Source organism: Nannospalax galili, unplaced genomic scaffold (assembly GCF_000622305.1).
Source record: "Nannospalax galili isolate Female #2095 unplaced genomic scaffold, S.galili_v1.0 scaffold725, whole genome shotgun sequence".
Taxonomy (NCBI): Eukaryota; Metazoa; Chordata; class Mammalia; order Rodentia; family Spalacidae; genus Nannospalax; species Nannospalax galili.
Window position 1 is genome coordinate 30717 of NW_008353058.1, and position 1699 is coordinate 32415.

At 42.5% G+C, this 1699-nt stretch overlaps 1 protein-coding gene across 1 annotated transcript in view; it reads left to right on the forward strand.

Moving 5' to 3' along the window:
- Positions 1 to 416: 416 nt before the first annotated feature.
- Positions 417 to 1699, forward strand: part of Akap6 (A-kinase anchoring protein 6) — a 451429-nt gene continuing 450146 nt past the window's right edge. The window contains exon 1 of the mRNA XM_008850328.3: positions 417 to 605. The gene's annotated coding sequence lies outside the window, so the exon portion shown is untranslated. The remainder of the gene's footprint in view (positions 606 to 1699) is intronic.

Sequence of the window (1699 nt, forward strand, 5' to 3'; positions counted from 1 at the left end):
TAACTACCGAGTGGAGCTTTAATGTGGAGGAACAGTCCAGTGCCAGTGGGGCACTGACCGGGAGAAATAAACCAGGCTGTTGAGGGAACTAAAAAGAGGCAGGTTTTGCAAACTAAAGCATTATGACGGAAAGAACGGGAACGCGTAGGGAGAAGTGGCGGGAAAATGTCGGGAAGGGGCCTGGGTGGCACAGCAGGGATCTGGAGCCACCGCGGACCACAATATTCTCAGAATCTGATGTGGATCTAGATCCACACGGTATCCCATGGTAGCTCTAGTTGCCCTGAGGGAAGTCAGGCCTTGTCAAAGCAAGCTTTCCTCATCCCTTAGAGTGAAACATCCCATCATGGGGTCGTTCTGACAAGTGCTGGTTCCCTCTATTCCAACTCCGTTAGGTCATTTTAGTCTCACAAAAGGTTCATCCCTGGCATTTGTTTCTAGGGAAACTGGAGCTAACTGGGAGTGGAAAACCCCCAATATTGATTCCTCAGCTTCACTGGGAAGTGGATGTTCTCAAGTCCCCCGGCTCCTCTGTGCGCACCTGCGCCATGCCAAGGGCGATCCTTGCTGGATCTCGCCGTAACCAACATGCCACTTGCTGAAAGGTGAGTCACTCCTTTTCACACTGCCTTTAGGGCCAGTCTTAATCTCTGAGAAAACTGGTCTTTATGGGCATTTTCTTAAGGCCACGAGCCACATCGCTAAATAGGATTCAAAACTGAACACTTGTCGTTTCCAACCCCCGTGAAGTCTTACAAATAAAATCTTCTCCGCTTATGCTTGAACTACAATTTATTTTTAATTTTCAGTTGTTACCTGTTTTATTTCGTTTTACTTTTTGCTTAGTTGCTGCTCAGCAGTTTGACACTTGTTTGATTATTTCTTATCTTTTTCATTTTGGAAATGGAAAATGCTTAAATATAAAATAGCACATAGAGCCTGCATTCTCAATATGGTGAAAACTGGCTCTCGGAGGGCCACTGATTCTATTTTTGTATATAAAGAACAGAAACTACACAGTCTATGTATAGTATACATAAAATATACCACAGATATACTATACAGCATAAACATCGCACCGCAGATATATGTTGTATTTAGTATGTCTGTAATATTCCATTTTTATGTGGGACAACTATAAATATTATATCTAAATGAACACCTGAGGGGTATTAAGAAGGGAAAAAATAGAGAATCACTAATCTATTAATAAGAAAGATCATTTTTAAGAAATAAAACTGGTCTGAATTGAGGAATTCAGAAAACTGTCCCGGCCAACACTGTATGTCTCCGTTAATGATCCTCAGACCCTGCGGAAACTGACCATGTGGAAGTTGAATTCTTGTACCTTTTTACTTTTAGTTGGATAATCTTTGTCTTCTGTGTAACCTGTTGATTCTTTCGAGTATATCTTGCTGTTTTCCCATGATGGTAGAGTTATTTATTAGGATCAGAATCAGTGTCTGTCGTTTTAGAGTTTGGAATTGGGTCTGGAGAGATGGCTCAGTGATTAGGAGCACTGGCTGCTCTTCCAGAGGACCCGGGTTTGAGTCCCAGCACCCACGTGGCAGCTAACAGTCATTGGTAACTCCAATTCCAGGGGATCTGATGCCCTCTTTTCACTTCTGCAGGCTTTGCACAACATGGGTACACTCTCTTTCTTTCTTTCTTTCTTTCTTTCTTTCTTTCTTTCTTTCTT